Genomic DNA, 16,850 nt, shown 5'->3' with positions numbered 1-16,850 from the left:
TCAAAGTGTCTGTCAATGAAAAGTCTGAAAGACGTGATGCAAAGTGGAAACCAATAAAAATCAATAAAAGTACTTAGCTCAGTCCTTTAAGAACGGGATGGGGTTCAAAAATCAAAGTTCAAAGTTCAATCATGGTTCTGTGATGCCTCTGCTTGATCAATCCCGCTCACTTACGAAATACTTATAGAAGAATGAACTTGTAGGTACTGTAGCCGTGGTACTTGAATATAGATCCAAAGAGCTGATCGAAAATGTCTCTCCAATTTCTAGCACTGGTGTTATTCACTCATTCAACTCACTCATATGTCTCATATATCTCGCTCGTTGGTCTCATTCATTCTGTTCATTGGTCTCATCCATTCTGCTCGCTCGACAGGTCCTGTTTCAATTTCCTCATCAGGAGGGAGCAAAAGAGTTAGGAAAAAGACTAAAGATATTGTCAAAAAATACCACGTCCTCGGATTTAAAGGACGAAGTGATCCTACGCAGCGGCACAATCACGCTGCTCTGACAAGTGAATGCCTGGAAACAAGGAGTTCTTATATTACGATTTAAAGAGCTCCACCTGGTTCAACGTATGCGTAATGACGTAAAACAAACAATGTCAGTAATATTGTGAGAAATAAAAAAGAAAAAAGAAAAAACACAGTAATTATGTAAAACATTTGTCAACGTTTTCATTCATACCAAAAGGAGAGAATGCTTGTAACGTAAAAATCCAGAAATTTTCTCTCAGCAATAAATAATTTTGTCTATCTCCCTTGTAAGTGGTGGGAATTTGTTCCAACACGCACCACCTGAGTTGAGCAAAGGTGTGATGATATTTCAAACTGTGAGCCACCGTAGGAGCCGTTGTTTTTTCAGTCTTAAGGCAACTGCGGTGTTCAATTAACCTCACTCTAATAGCCCGGCTAGTTCAGCCTACATAGATTAATCCACATGGACACTCAATGACGTACACAACAAAAGATGAAGTGCATGTTGTGGTGGCTCTCAACTGATAACTTCGCCGAGTTTTAGGATGTGTCCAAGAAATACCCTGGTGTGATGTAGCACATACCGAGCAATGGCCACACGGACCATGCCTCCCTTCTGTTATTCCGGGGAGTTGATGGGTGGTGAAATCTGAATGAACTAGATGTTCAGATAAATTTCTGCCTCTAGTGAAGGCAATACAAGGATAGTCTTTAAATGCCGGGTGTAACTGTAACACGTGCCAATGTTCGTGAATGCTCCGGGCTACCTGGGCGGATTGGGTGGAATGAGAGATGACACAAATATGATTAGTGGATGTTTCTTTATTTTTTTGCATGAGTAGTAAATCTCTGTTGGCATAACGTGCCCGCAAGTATGCTTTCCGAACAACAGACTCAGGATAGCCTCTACTCAGGAATTTGTCTCTTAGAATTCTAGCTTCAATTTGAAAATCATGGAGATTGGTGCAAATTCTTCTTGCCCGTAAGTATTGACCTATCGGGATCGCCGCTTTCAAGCGTCTAGGATGGCAACTAGTATAGGATAATAGGTTGTTTTTTTCAGTATGTTTATGATGCATCTTGGTATGGAGATTGCCCCCCTCGCAAGTAACTTCTGTATCTAGGAATGAGATGGTATGATCATGACAGGTATGAGTGAATTTGAGATTGGTTGAAAGCGAGTTTATCCAAGAAATAAACAACTGAAGAGACTCCCTAGAGGATGTCCAGATGAAAAAGATGTCATCTATGAATCTCAACCAACATGCCATATTTTGAAAATATGGGTGGGCATAAAGATGTTGTTCCTCAAAATTTGTCATGAATAAATTAGCTATACTGGGAGCGGCCGTGGTGCCCATAGCCACCCCTCTGTTTTGTTGAAAAAAATCTTGGTCGAACTTGAAGTAATTCCTAGTTAGAACAAGAGTAGCTAAATCCAGCAGAAACTTGGTGGGAACTCTATCAGAGGTGTCCCGACGATTTAAAGTGGACTCGACGACTTGAAGAGCCTCGCTCTGAGGTATACTTGTGTATAGGGACACAACGTCCAAAGTTACCAAGATGCTTTCAGGAGAAAGAGGACCAATTCCCTCGATACTGCGGAGAAAATCCGAAGTATCTTTAATGTAAGATTTAGCCTGACATACGAAAGGTTGTAAAAAATAGTCAAGAAACTGAGACAAGGGTTCAAGTACTGTATTTCGCAGGGAAACAATGGGTCTACCTGGAGGAGACGTGAGAGATTTATGAATCTTGGGGACGGTGTAAAAAACAGGGATTCTAGGACTGGTAGGAGTTAAAAAGCGTTTTTCTGCCTTTGTAATTATACCCTGTGTCCACGCAGTATTAACTAACTGAGCAATGGCTCCTTGGAGTACCTTGGTGGGATCACCAGTTAGACGACTATAATTGACAGGGTCTCCTAACTGTCTCTGGACCTCCTCCGAATATTGGTCCCTGTTTTGGACTACTATAGAGCCCCCCTTGTCGGCAGATTTAAAAATGAGCTGAGGATTCTTCTTGAGTGTGTCTAGAGCCTGAGTTTCCACAGATGTCATATTAGTGTAATATTTTTTGGAAGGAGAAGAATCCAGTTTACGCAGGTCCCTTAGAACCAGATCTCTGAAGGTTGCAATAATCGGATCAATGGGACCAGGGGGTACCCATGTGGATTTGGGGCGTAAAATGGAAGTATCTTGGTGGGGGGACTCTAAAGAAAAATAAAGTTTAACCTGAAGGTTACGTATGATTCTGGCCAAGTCGCACCGGCTCTTGAATGGATTATGTTTAACGGTAGGAACAAAGGACAAACCCTTGTTCAGAACCTGAATCTGGTCAGAAGTTAGACTAGTCCCTGAAATATTGGTGACTAATAAGTTTGGGGACTGTGTGACCGAGTTTGAGGTCGAGACCCTTGATTGTATTGGGTTCTGCCTCGACCTCTCCTGCGTCGATTCCACTGGCCTTGGCCCTGCCGAGTGCGACCTAAAAAATTCTTATTGCCAGGCTGATTTCTAGTGTCCTCCCCACTGGTCGAACTGTTATTGTCGTCCGAAAATCCCTGATAGCTCACTCGAGTGTTCGTATCTACTCGGGATCCCCCTTGTGGATCTTGTGGATCCTGTGGCTTCCCCAACCAGGGATAAATAGACCCTTGGGTGTAATCCTGGGTATCCCTATGAAGTTTTTTTAGCTTATCCTGTTTGTGTTTTTTTCGGAAGTTTTCTAAAATGTGTTGAAGCTCTCCTAATTGGTCCTGAAATTGTTTGGTGTCTGGACCTGTGGTTAATTGTAAGAATTTGTCATCCGATTCTCTGGTCACTTCTATGGTGGTTTCATTAATGGTGTCAACCATAAGTACCATCAAATCGAGAGAGCACTTGTTTAAAATGGCTGCCCATTTTTCTAGAAAGATGGTATTTTCTTGGAATATACCAGGTGGTTTTTGGATTCTTAACCCCCTGGGGATCATTAATTTCTTAATGTATTCAATTAGGGACATGCTGTGCAAGTCCATACGTATTAATGTCCTCTGCAGATTCAACCATTGGTCTTTAACAGTGGAAAAAGATGACGTAAATTCTAAATGATTGTCCTCCAAAATCGAGGATTTTGTAGTCAATTGTTGAACATAATCATTTGAAAAGCATAACGTACGTTGCCAGGCTGGGGTCTCCATGTGGGTAAAAATATTTACCAAAAAAGGCCTCAAAAGCTATACCAAAATGTAAATAAATACCAAATAATATGAAAATACAACTAATAAATTGATAATATCATTTATAGTACCAATCATTTATTAGTTGTATTTTCATATTATTTGGTATTTATTTACATTTTGGTATAGCTTTTGAGGCCTTTTTTGGTCCATATAGAGTGGTCAGGCGCATATATGTTAGCATTCTTCATTGTAAGCCTCAGGACCTAGTGGTGATATTCATGAGCTCTAAATAAGAGTCCCTGATTATATTTTTTCCTACAGCAATATGATGCTCTCACTCAAGTGTACAGGTCGATGGTGAGACCACATCTGGAATAATGTGTGCAATTTTGGAGGCCACGTTATCAGAAGGATGCTTAAAGGAGCTTAAGGTAGAAATTGGAGAACTATTACAAACCATAGCTAACATGTCAATTAGAACTGGGCAAATACCAGATGATTGGAAGATAGCAAATGCCATCCCAATTTTCAAAAAAAGATCAAGAGGAGAACCAGGTAACTACAGACCTGTGAGTCTCACATCGGTTCCTGGGAAGATGGTTGAAGCACTAATTAAAGATATCATTGTGCAACACCTGGAAAATCACAACCTAATAAGAGATAGTCAACACGGCTTCAGGAAGGGGAAATCATGTTTGACAAATTTACTTCAATCCTTTGAGAAGATGAATAAACAAATTGACAGTGGAGATCCAGTGGACATAATTTACTTGGACTTCCAGAAAGCATTTGACAAGGTCCCGCACGCAAGGCTTATGAGGAAACTACTAAGTAATGGAATAGGAGGTGACATACACAGATGGATCGGCAAATGGCTTGAGAACAGAATGCAGTGGGTGAGCATAAATGGGAAATTCTCGGACTGGGAGAAGGTGACTAGCGGCGTGCCCCAGGGCTCGGTTCTTGGGCCCATCTTGTTCAATATTTTTATAAATGACCTGGAAGAGGAAACAACAAGCAATATAATCAAGTTTGCAGATGATACAAAACTATGTCGTGCGGTTGGCACTCAAAGGGACTGCGAGAATCTTCAGAAGGATCTGAACCAGCTGGAGAAGTGGGCGAAAAAATGGCAGATGAAATTTAACATAGACAAATGCAAGGTGATGCATCTGGGTAAGAAAAACAAGGAACATGAATATAGGATATTCGGTGTGACATTAGGCAAATGCGAACAAGAAAGGGACTTGGGAGTACTGATAGACAGGACCCTAAAGCCATCGGCTCAATGCGCGGCGGGTGGCAAAGAAAGCAAACAGGATGCTGGGCATGATTAAGAAGGAGATCACGAGTAGATCGGAGGACGTCATAATGCCACTTTACAGAGCAATGGTCAGACCAGACCTGGAATATTGTGTCCAACACTGGTCTCCATATCTTAAGAAAGATATAACTCTGCTGGAGAGGGTGCAAAGGCAAGCCACGAAACTAGTCAAAGGTATGGAGAATTTGAGCTACAAAGGACGCCTCAGAAAACTGGGACTGTTCACCCTAGAAAAGAGAAGACTGCGAGGGGACATGATAAAAACTTTTAAAATATTAAAAGGATTTGACAAAATAGGCCAGAAAGCAGAACTACTGACTTTCTCAGATGTGACACGGACAAGAGGTCATAGCCTGAAACTGAGTGGAAGCAGGTTCAGGACAAATGTCAGGAAGTTCTGTTTCACACAGAGAGTGGTGGATGCTTGGAATGCTCTCCCGGAGGAGGTTGTGACAGAGACTACTGTTCTGGGTTTAAGCGCAAGTTGGATGAATACCTCCTTGCAAATCATATCAAGGGATACGGGAAATCCGGGTCTTCAACAGGGAGCACCTAACTGGGCCTCCGCGTGTGCGGGGTCGCCGGACTAGATGGATCTAGGTCTGATCCGGTGAAGGCCCCCGGTTCTGGGGAAAATGGTGGAAGCACTGATAAAAAAAAACATCGATGAACATTTGGAAAGAAACGAACTTCTGATAACAAGCCAACATGGTTTCTGCAGGGGGAGATCATGCCTAACGAACTTATTGCACTTCTTCGAAGGAATTAACAAACGGATGGACAGAGGAGACCCCATAGACATCATATACCTTGATTTCCAAAAAGCCTTTGACAAGGTGCCTCACGAGCGTCTACTCCAGAAACTGAAGAACCATGGAGTGGACGGAGACATACATAGATGGATCAGAAACTGGTTGGCGGGTAGGAAACAGAGGGTAGGGGTAAAGGGCCACTACTCGGACTGGATGAGGGTCACGAGTGGTGTTCCGCAGGGCTTGGTGCTCGGGCCGCTGCTATTTAATATATTCATAAATGATCTAGAAACAGGCACGAAGTGTGAGATAATAAAATTTGCGGACGATACAAAACTATTTAGTGGAGCTGGGACTGAAGAGGAATGTGAAGAATTGCAAAGGGACTTGAACAAACTGGGGGAATGGGCGGCGAGATGGCAGATGAAGTTCAACGTTGAGAAATGTAAAGTATTGCATGTGGGAAGCGGAAACCCGAGGTACAACTATACAATGGGAGGGATATTATTGAATGAGAGTAGCCAAGAAAGGGACTTGGGGGTAATGGTGGACATGACAATGAAGCCGACGGCACAGTGCGCAGCGGCCGCTAAGAAAGCAAATAGAATGCTAGGCATAATCAAGAAGGGTATTACAACAAGGATGGTAGAAGTTATCCTGCCATTGTATCGGGCGATGGTGCGCCCGCATCTGGAATACTGCGTCCAATATTGGTCGCCGTACCTTAAGAAGGATATGGTGTTACTCGAGAGGGTTCAGAGGAGAGCGACACGTTTAATAAAAGGGATGGAAAACCTCTCATATGCTGAGAGATTGGAGAAACTGGGTCTCTTTTCCCTGGAGAAGAGGAGACTTAGAGGGGATATGATAGAGACTTATAAGATCATGAAGGGCATAGAGAGAGTAGAGAGGGACAGATTCTTCAAACTTTCAGAAAATAAAAAAACAAGAGGACATTTGGAAAAGTTGAAAGGGGACAGATTCAAAACTAATGCTTTACCCAACGTGTGGTAGATACCTGGAATGCACTTCCAGAGGACGTTATAGGGCAGAGTACAGTACTTGGGTTTAAGAAAGGATTGGACAATTTCCTGCTGGAAAAGGGGATAGAAGGGTATAGATAGAGGTTTACTGCACAGGTCCTGGATCTGTTGGGCCGCCGCGTGAGCGGACTGCTGGGCATGATGGACCTCAGGTCTGACCCAGCGGAGGCATTGCTTATGTTCTTATGTTCTTATGTTATGTTCTTATGATGTGCTGAGAATAGAATCGGTTCAATGGTTGGCCACCAGGATGGTCTCAGGACTCAAGGATGTCCCATATGAAGAACGTCTAGGTAAGTTGCAGCTATACTCTCTCGAGGAACGCAGAGAGAGGGGGTCACATGATAGAGACATTCAAATATGTTACTGGCTGTATTGAGGTGGAAGAAGACATCTTTTTCCTTACAGGACCTAGGAGTCAAGAGGGCATCCGCTAAAAATCAGGGGCAGGAGATTTCATGGTGACACTAGAAAGTACTTCTTCACTGAAAGGGTGGTTGACCATTGGAATGATCTTCCACTTCAGGTAGTTGAGGCCAATAACGTGACTGACTTTAAGAACAAATGGGATCAACATGTGGGTTCACTTCAAAGAAGAACTTAGGGGGGAGGGTTATTTGAGTGGGCAGATTTGTTGGGCCGAAGGCCCTTTTCTGCCGTCATATTCTATGTTTCTTTTCTTTTTTTTTTTTTTTTTTATTTATGCAGATTTAATAGTTACAATATCAGATGATACCAAGGAAAAAAAGGATTCTTAACATAATTTAACTGTATTTATACATACCAAACAAAATTCCTTTCAAAGCCCACAACAATGAGGAGACATGGCACCATTTCTAATTACAAGAAAATATGAAGAAAACAAAGAAATGGTTCTTGATTCATACTTATGAATCTTAAACCCTTCAACATTACTCGGGACTTTTACTTCCTCCAATTTCTCAGTTGTGAAACAATAAAAACTAAAAAATCTGTTCTCTAGCTAATAAAAACTGTTGCAATTGAATGGGGTCCCAAAATACATATTCAATGTCTTGTATTTTGACAAGACATTTACATGGAAATTTTAAATAATATGATGCATCAAGAGCTAAATCCCTTGTTTTTAACTTTAGAAATTATTTTCTTCTCAATTGTTTAGCTCTTGATACATCAGGAAAAATCCTAACCAAATCTCCACAAAATTTGCTCAGCCTATTTTTGAAGTAAGTTTTCATTATTAACATTTTTTCTATCTCACTCATGCATGTTATTACCAGAGTGGACCTACTCTGGATCACATCCTGACTATCCTCCAAAAACTCAGTTTATTCTATGTTTCAATGTAAGTGAGTCTGAGCTTTGCAATGGCCAAACCTCTGCATTATCAGACTGTGAGAATAGTGCAGAAGTTTGAGTATCACATGGTTCAAAGGAACAAAACAGAAATGGTACCAACAGAAAGCCCCCCAAAATATTAGGGGAGAGCAAACATGAAAGCATAGGGGGTGGGGACGGTGTATAGGTGAGGGATAGTGGTGGAGAGAACATGGCAGAGACTGACCGGTGGAAGAGATGGATGGAAATTGAGACACAACATGAAAAGAGTGTGAGAGAAGGGAACTGGATTAGAGTGGGCTGGGGGGAGGGGAAAGCGAGACCGAGTGGAGAAAGTTTATGTAGAAAAAAACTTACTTTTATTTACAGAAGTCTCTCTGGTTGTATTTAAACACCTGGATTAACTGATTTGCTGGAAGGGAACTTTCACAGGACCAGAGCCTCTTTGTCTAGTGCTGGTTTGAGTTTTCATACTGAAGTTTTTGTCAAAGCAACTCTCAGTTGAAAAATAGGACACAACTGTCTTTAAGTGCTATCATTTCTTAGGCTGCAATGTTAGTATACCCTGTAGTGGGAGTTATCAGGTGACTCCAAGTCAACAGAGACAGAATGAGCCAGTTAATTTGATTCTGGAGACTGTGGTTCTGCTGTCGTATGAAGCGGTAATCTGTGGGACATTGTTATCTCCTGCACCACCAATGGATAGACATAAAAGCAGATTACTTGGTATAATGACTGGGGTAGCCATGCAAATGGTCACTAAAAACTGGAAGAATTTTGATAGATTACATTTCACTTTTTGGTGGAATTCATTATGCTTGTGTTATACATATGAGAAAATGAATTCTGAACAAATGGGTAATAATAAGTTGTTTAAACTGATGTGGGGTCCATTGACCAATTTTATATTAATTAAATGTATTATTCCCCTATTACCTGTTTGATTTGTACATCCAGGGGAGGGGGAGGGAGAGAGATATTTTATTAGGATTTGTTTATTAATTACATGTATGTACTGTTGTATGGTTTTATTGTATACATTGGAATTAGGGTGGGTGGGAGGGGGGGGGAAATGATTTCTCATGTATTTATTGATGGATGTAAGTGCTGTTTTTAAAATTATTTGTATGTATTCCTTTATGCACTGTGTTTAGAATGAAAAATGAATACAGATATATAGATATAGATATAGATAGATATAGAAATAGATATAAAGAATGAGCCAGTTCAAGTTTTGACCTCATTCCACCTATGGGCTTGTTGCATTAGTTTCTGTACAAAAAATCAAATCAATAACTTCATGGATGTAATGGAAGAAAACCAGAACTGGTTCAGCCTGTTACCGATGACCTGGAGTCACCTCATGGCACTGCTTTGTTCTTGGCATTCCTGTATAATTAGGGAACAGATGGGTCAATGGTTTTATATTTCTAGGTGAGCTGACTGGCTCAAACAGCACCTAAAAGTAGCAAAAAATAAAAAAATAAAAAATCCAACTCTACCTACTCATATTCCATTGTGGTCCTGTCTTTGAGCATCCTGATTTAACAGGAAAACCAGTAACAGTCCTCCCCCCCCTCCACCCTGCCCCTATCCCAGTAGAAGGTTGTCACTGCATGGGCATTGCTGAGAACTCTGGTATCATTTTCCTTGGAGACAGAAAAAGAACACGAAAGAGTAGCAATAGGAAAAGATTTCCATTCTAATCCTAACAAGACATCATCTTGGGAATGAAGTGGATGGGCTACCTCTTGTGAGGAAGAATCAGAGCAGCACAAACTTAGCATTAGCAGCACATTTGCTATTCGTAAACATCTTGTAAACAAGCTGAACTCTAAATCCCCCAGCATGGGATTCAACAGAACTCTGAGAAATCTTTTGCTTTGCCTGCTTTTTCATATTTCATGCTAAATGGCCCAGCTATGGAAATTTCTGGATGACGGGCTCAAAGCAGTTAGCACAGCTAGTTTAAAAGAATTTGGACAAGTTTGGGAATGTCACCACTTATTGCTGGGCATCAGCAACATGGAATGGGTCTACCTCTTTGAGATCCTCCCAAGAATGTATGATCTGGATTGGTCACTTTATAAAAATTTCTTATACATTGCCTACAAGCAGGGCAGCATTAATTCATTGAGGGCCCCTAGGCACACAAGTACACTGGGCCCCCTGCCCTGCCCCACCCCACCATGTGCCCAGGCGGAAACAGGAAGTTGCATCAGAGGGAAGCTTTGGGCAAGCAGCACCGCTTGCACAATTACAGTTCCCGTTGCCTTTCTTACCCGCGTTGCTTGCTTGTCATACTTTCCGTCGATAGGGGGGGCCGTGTTGCCGATCGGGGTGGGGCCCGCTTGCCGATCGGGGGGTCTGTGTTGCCGATCGATGCTGGAGGGGGCCCATCGCCATTGGGAAACAACAATGTTGATGCCCTTCTTCATCGGGCCCTCCTGACCATTTTGGGCCCTAGGCACGTACCTACTTGGCCTATTGGTTAATCCTGCCCTGCCTACAAGCCCAAAAGCAGTTCATGTGGTATACATTGAGATATAGTAGGCATTTTTTCTATCCTTTAAGAGCTTACGGTCTAAGCTTCTACCTGAGGCAATGGAGGGTTAAGTGACTTGTCCAAGGTCGCAAGGAGCTGCAATGATATTTGATGCTGTGCTCAATGGACCTTTGGTCAGACCCAGCACAGCATATGATATGTTCTTAGATTGAAACTAGTGCACTTTCAAAAGAGTTTCTACTACTCACCACAAAATGGACATGTCATGGTTAATGACTGCAAATGTGTGTTAGCTGAGGTCCCTATTCTAGCTCTCAGTACTGAGCTGAAGAAGAGATCAATCCACTGACTTAAAACCATCCCTGTTCCGATATCATTCAAACAAAATTTTAGTACAGAAGATTTTTCAGATGTCAGAACTTGGCGCTTTACACCTAACAACTAGATTTGTGTCAGAGCAGGCAGAGGAAATGGGGCATATAGTATGTACTCTGGTCATTATATTCAGGTGAACAGACAGGACAAGGTATCCACAAACACAGAAACCTTGTGCTAGAGAGCAAAGCACTTGCTGAGTACTGCAGAAGGACAGCATTGCCTTCCATGTATCCATAGTAACAGTACTCTGCAGCATCTTTTGATAGGATGCTAAACTAGACAAGCACAGAATGGCACGGTCCCCAAATTTTCAACTTGTTTTAAAGAAATGAGAGAATGATATGAGTCACTTGTTCCCTTTAGTTAACTTCTGTTGCAAAGAGCTTAGCTCCTGCAATTAGTCTGTTTCCCAGAACAATCTGAAGTACTTTTATTGGACTAATTTAGGGCATTCATCACTTGCTTTCAAGAATCGTGCTGCCATTATCAGGTCCAGCAAAGCCTGGATGTACATGGCTATTGTTAATTAGATTCTAATTTAAGAGCATCCGAATTGCCATATTGGGACAGATTGAAGGTCTATCAAGCTCAGTATCCTGTTTCCTATACTGACCAATCTATATGTCACAAGTATCTGGCAAGATCCCAAAAGAGTAAAAGAGATTTTATGCAGATATCCCAGGAATAAGTAGTAGGTTTTCCCAAGTCCATCTTAATAATGGCCGCCCAGTGGTATAAATTATTAAATGGGTTTATTAAAAAAAAAAAATTAAACACTGGTTTAAGAGACATTTGGAGCATTGAGATTAAGCATCAAATTACTGCATCTCAATGGCCACGAATTTGGTCTTGGAGGATGAGATATACAGTGTCAGCATCTATGAGACAAACTTGGTTTTTTCTGTTACATAGAGCGTTATGGACCCCTGTTCGGTTACAAAAATTGGATAGCTCTAAGTCTAATAGATGTTGGCACTGTCATCTCGAAGCAGGGACTTTAGATCATTTATTATTCTATTGTCCATTTATTATGAATTTCTGGAAATCAATTTGGGACCAAATTAATTGTTTATTAGATAGCCCAGTTGCATTATCCTATGATACTGTGCTATTTGGTATGGCAATGAGAGCAAAAAGTCAGATTTCTACATAAAATAACAAATTATTACTCATAATGACTGGTGTTGCCATTCAACAAATTACGTATAATTGGAAAGATTGGAGTAGATTAAATTATAATTTTTGGTGGAATTCTTTATGGAGAGATTTATTGCAATACAGCGGGGTTGTTTTAGGAAATTTCAGGATGTGTGGGAGCCATTAACAAAGTATTGTACTGATTAGATGAGTTTGTTTCCTTTAAATTTACATGTTTAGTAGTGAGGGGGGAGGGGGGTTATTTTTATTATTACATATTCTACAAGATATTTGATCATATGTTAGGAAAGGATGGGAAGGGGAGGTGATAAGAGTTTATCATTTGTATCATTGCTGATTATTAAGTGATGTATTTATTGTTAATTTGTTTGAACATTTGTCACACATTCTAAGTTTGAAAATGAATAAAGAATTAAAAAAAAAAAAAAAGGTTTATAGACTTTTCTTTTAGGAACCTGTCCAAACCTTTTTTAAATTTTGCTAAACTGCTTTTACCACATTCTCTGGCAATGAATTCCAGAGTTCAAATACATTGCATGAAGAAATATTTTCTCTTATTTGTTTTAAATTTACTACTTAGAGCTTCATTGCATGCCCCCCGGTCCTTGTACTTTTGGAAACAGTAAACATGAAATTCAAATCTCCCAACTCCATTCCACTCAGTATTTTATAGACCTCTATCATATGTAATACATTGTTTTATTGATAGGATGTGCCAAGACAGGGTGTGACAGATATTTCTACAGTCTGCATTTTTGTCTTTCTTTTCTTACACTGGTAAGGAAAGCCAAAGAAGAAGTCAAACAGTTCAATATTTAGCTGTGTGGAGAACATAGAATTTGAAACATCAACCTTCACTCCTTTGGAGGAAATTGTGTACAAGTATCTGTGGCCAAGCTTTCTGTTAGGACCACGACGTCGGCTCTTTGAGCCTCTTTCCATGTTTTATAAAATTGTTTTGTGACTGACTTAGAAGGACAGTGTACTTAATCAACACTATGACTTCAAATTTCTGAGGCAGGCTCATTTGGGCCGAAACACGATCATGTTGAGTCTTGACATACAATAAAAGGTATTGAACACTAGAGTCTCCTTCACTGTTTGTTCTCCACTTTCCAAGTTGTGGGACGTTGGTATCTCCTGTTTTCCTGGGGCTGAAAGTTAGTGCCATTTATAGAATAGCGTTTGGCAAAACTGGGGATTGTGCCTAACTCTAGGTAAAAAGCCTAGTGCCTAAATTAGGCATGATCCTCCTTTTCTACAACCAGGCACATAAATTGCAGAAATGCCCCTGATCCACCCACGACCCTTCTATGGGCACAACCCCTTTTCGGATCCTGTGCCTAAATACACATCCACACATTTTAATTTTTCAATTAGCGCCAATAATTGCTTGATAAGATCCCAATTATTGGCACTAAGTAGCTCGCTTTATTCAATTCAATTGCACACGTGTCCATATTTGCACATGCAGTTTTTAGCACCTGTTGTACAATTAGGCTGTAAGGGCCTGCAGACCTTGCTGGGGGGAGGGGGAGAAAGGAGGTAAGGTCAGAGGGATACGGACACATTTTTTATGCAGGGCCCAGCCCAATATTCAGACAGGGCCCACCTAATTGTCTTCAGTGGTCCCAGCTGAATATCATCAGCTGGGCCTGCATAAGCTCCAGGTGGCCATCCCACAAATGTTAGCCACTGACATTCAGTGCAGATTTCCAGACATGGCTTAGCACTGACTATTAAGGACTAATCTATCCGCCAATGGTCAGCATTTATAACAATGCTGACCTCCGGCAACCTAATGTTGGGAGGAATGAGTTTGTGCCCAAGATGATAAAAAACAAATAAAATTAATATTCCTGGAAGTAACACAGGGGATGACACAACACAAAAATACTCTGGCTTCCCATCCCTAGAAATTTATTCCTCAACTGGACCCCTCTCTGCTTGTTTCATAGTGTCTGGTCATCTTTGATTCAAACGTCTTATGTTCCAGGATGGCTGGGAAGCAGGAATAACGCTCCTTACCTCTCAGCTTATTGAGAGTTTGCGGGGCAGTATTTTACCGACTGATTATCAGAACGGCTTGCCGTGGTCTTTTCCGAGCTTCCTAGCTGTCTCAAAATGCTGCCACACAAATGTAGCACAATGAGGTCATTAATATTGCAATGTTAGTAAAATGTGCTCATTAATATTAAAAGGAGCACTCCTGGATGATTCTCTGTCGTCGCTGGGTGTACCACATTTGCGGGCAAAAGTTTCCAGCAGGGTCTGAGCTGTTGCAGCCTTACTTTCCGATCAGTGCCTGAGCGCCAATTAGAGCCTTCAGCAGAAATGAGAGGCTGATAAACTGCTGTGATTGGCTGTGCCTAGTCTACAGCTCTCTTGATATAGGATGCAGTGGATTGGATTGACAAGATCATTATTTCCACGCATATATAAGAGAAGCCAAGACCAGGGACATTTCAATCCAATCATCCTACTGCTTTCAGCACAAAACTAGAGAACATGAGACCAAAAACAAATACTGTACTGTAGCATCATTCAGAAGAGCTACAAAATTGCATCAGAGCCAATTCTTGCTGGCAACACAAGGCAACATCATCAAGCAGAATGATTTCATCTTGACGGGGAACTTGAAGGATGGTTCTTTTATTATCATGAAAACTGTACTAGGAATATTATTTTCTTTTATCAGAACCTCGAAGTATGTGAGGATAACTTCAGGGATAATGGGAGCCTCTGCTCAATGACCTGCAGTGCAGCCTGTTCGTTCTGATGTCCCACAATTACAATGAACAACTCCGTAAAAAGGAAATATTTATAATAACTTTAAACAAAGAAATTAAAACAAAAATATGAGAGGGCTCAAATATTAGGAGATCGCTGTATATCAAAGGTCCCTCAAATATCATCATAGCACATTTCAATTTAGCAAGACAAACTTGCCCTTAGCAAAAAAAAAAAAAAATGTTAAAATCACACTGAGTTATCTTAATGTCTATAAGTAACAGAATTTCTGCAGCTCAAAATCATGGTATTCCCACAGCTGCCTCGACCCAGCCAATGGTTTTGCCCAAAATGGGCTTCCTCAGTAGGCCTTTGGAACAAGCAATTACGTTCATTGGCTCTTCACAAAAATTATTCAGAATGTGACACTCATTTGCTTCACTCAGAAGAAAAGCAATGCATGCGGTGAGAATGAGCATGCTCGTGTTTTTCAATCTGACAATGTAGTTCACAGACACCAAATGGTTAATAGTAACATAGTAACATAGTAGATGACGGCAGATAAAGACCCGAATGGTCCATCCAGTCTGCCCAACCTGATTCAATTTAAAATTTTTTTATTTTTTTTTTCTTCTTAGCTATTTCTGGGCGAGAATCCAAAGCTTTACCCGGTACTGTGCTTGGGTTCCAACTGCCGAAATCTCTGTTAAGACTTACTCCAGCCCATCTACACCCTCCCAGCCACTGAAGCCCTCCCCTGCCCATCCTCCTCCAAACGGCCATACACAGACACAGACCATACAAGTCTGCCCAGTAACTGGCCTAGTTCAATCTTTAATATTATTTTCTGATTCTAAATCTTCTGTGTTCATCCCACGCTTCTTTGAACTCAGTCACAGTTTTACTCTCCACCACCTCTCTCGGGAGCGCATTCCAGGCATCCACCACCCTCTCCGTAAAGTAGAATTTCCTAACATTGCCCCTGAATCTACCACCCCTCAACCTCAAATTATGTCCTCTGGTTTTACCATTTTCCTTTCTCTGGAAAAGATTTTGTTCTACGTTAATACCCTTTAAGTATTTGAACGTCTGAATCATATCTCCCCTGTCTCTCCTTTCCTCTAGGGTATACATATTCAGGGCTTCCAGTCTCTCCTCATATGTCTTCTGGTGCAAGCCTCCTATCATTTTCGTCGCCCTCCTCTGGACCGCCTCAAGTCTTCTTACGTCTTTCGCCAGATACGGTCTCCAAAACTGAACACAATACTCCAAGTGGGGCCTCACCAATGACCTGTACAGGGGCATCAACACCTTCTTTCTTCTACTGACTACGCCTCTCTTTATACAGCCCAGAATCCTTCTGGCAGCAGCCACTGCCTTGTCACACTGTTTTTTCGCCTTTAGATCTTCGGACACTATCACCCCAAGGTCCCTCTCCCCGTCCGTGCATATCAGCTTCTCTCCTCCCAGCATATACGGTTCCTTCCTATTATTAATCCCCAAATGCATTACTCTGCATTTCTTTGCATTGAATTTTAGTTGCCAGGCATTAGACCATTCCTCTAACTTTTGCAGATCCTTTTTCATATTTTCCACTCCCTCTTCGGTGTCTACTCTGTTACAAATCTTGGTATCATCTGCAAAAAGGCACACTTTTCCTTCTAACCCTTCAGCAATGTCACTCACATACATATTGAACAGGATTGGCCCCAGCACCGAACCCTGAGGGACTCCACTAGTCACCTTTCCTTCCTTCGAGCGACTTCCATTAACCACCACCCTCTGGCGTCTGTCCGACAGCCAGTTTCTGACCCAGTTCACCACTTTGGGTCCTAACTTCAGCCCTTCAAGTTTGTTCAACAGCCTCCTATGAGGAACTGTATCAAAGGCTTTGCTGAAATCCAAATAAATTACATCTAGCATATGTCCTCGATCCAGCTCTCTGGTCACCCAATCAAAAAATTCAATCAGGTTCGTTTGGCACGATTTACCTTTTGTAAAGC

General features: G+C 41.4%; 1 protein-coding gene across 4 annotated transcripts in view; it reads right to left on the bottom strand.

Annotated features, from left to right (window-relative positions):
* Positions 1-16,850, bottom strand: part of KCNQ2 (potassium voltage-gated channel subfamily Q member 2) — a 233,310-nt gene that overhangs the window by 207,463 nt on the left and 8,997 nt on the right. The gene's annotated exons all lie outside the window — the stretch shown is intronic.

Source organism: Geotrypetes seraphini, chromosome 11 (assembly GCF_902459505.1).
Source record: "Geotrypetes seraphini chromosome 11, aGeoSer1.1, whole genome shotgun sequence".
NCBI lineage: Eukaryota > Metazoa > Chordata > Amphibia > Gymnophiona > Dermophiidae > Geotrypetes > Geotrypetes seraphini.
The sequence above is the reverse complement of the archived record's forward strand: the minus strand, read 5'-3'. Positions and strand labels throughout refer to the sequence as shown.